The sequence below is a fragment of the Octodon degus genome, unplaced genomic scaffold, assembly GCF_000260255.1.
Source record: "Octodon degus isolate 3935 unplaced genomic scaffold, OctDeg1.0 scaffold00028, whole genome shotgun sequence".
In the NCBI taxonomy this organism is placed as follows: Eukaryota; Metazoa; Chordata; class Mammalia; order Rodentia; family Octodontidae; genus Octodon; species Octodon degus.
In genome coordinates, this window is record NW_004524604.1 from 12397134 (window position 1) to 12398154 (window position 1021).

The following is a 1021-nucleotide window of genomic DNA, read 5'->3' on the forward strand; positions in this document are numbered from 1 at the left end:
ATATAATAGTCAAGATCCCAGAAATTCAGCACAAGAATAATCTACTGAAAGCCGCTAGAGAAAAGAAGCAGATCATATTCAAAGGAAAATCCATCAGAATTATGGCCAACTTCAATTCACAAAGCATGCAGGCAAGAAGAACATGGAGCAGAGTACTTCAGGTCCTCTATGAAGACAAATTCTAGCCCAGACTACCATACCCTGCAAAACTCTCTTTCAAGTTTGATGGAGAAGTGAAATAGTTCCACGACAAAGAACAGCTAAACAATTTCTCGATGACAAAGCCAATATTACACAGGATACTGAAAGATGTTCTAGAGAGGGACCAAAATGATAGGAACTCCACGAATGACATCGGAAGCAACCAACTAAAAAGGGTAAGCAATTAAACACAGGAGAAAAAGGAGTAAACAACAACAGGTAAATATCATGGCAACCATAAGTCAATAAATCTCAATTCTAACAATTAATGTAAATTGACTCAATTCACCAATTAAGAGAAATAGACTGGCACAGTGGATTAGGAAACAAAATCCAACAATATGCTGTATACAAGAAACACATTTAACTCATAAAAACATTCTTAGGCTGTAAGTCAAAGGATGGAACACAGTACTACATGCCCCAGCAATTCAGAAAAAAGCAGGGGTAGCAATTCTCTACTCAGGCAGTCTCAACTTCAAACCAACAATGATTAAGGGAAATAAAGAAGGTCACTATTTACTGGTTAGGGGAAAAATTCAAGATGAAGTGCTAACACTCATAAATTTGTATGCACCAAACACAGGAGCACCCAACATTATAAAGCGAATCTTAATGAACATGAAAAATCTAATATCCAACACCACAATTTTAACAGGAGACCTTAACACACCCTTATGTCCAAAAGATAGGTCAACCAGAAAAAAAGTTAGCAAAGAAATAACACAACTGAACCAGAGTTTGAAACAAATGGACTTGGTGGACATTTACAGAGTGTTCCACCCAAACACAGCTGAATAAACATTTTTCTCAGCTGCAC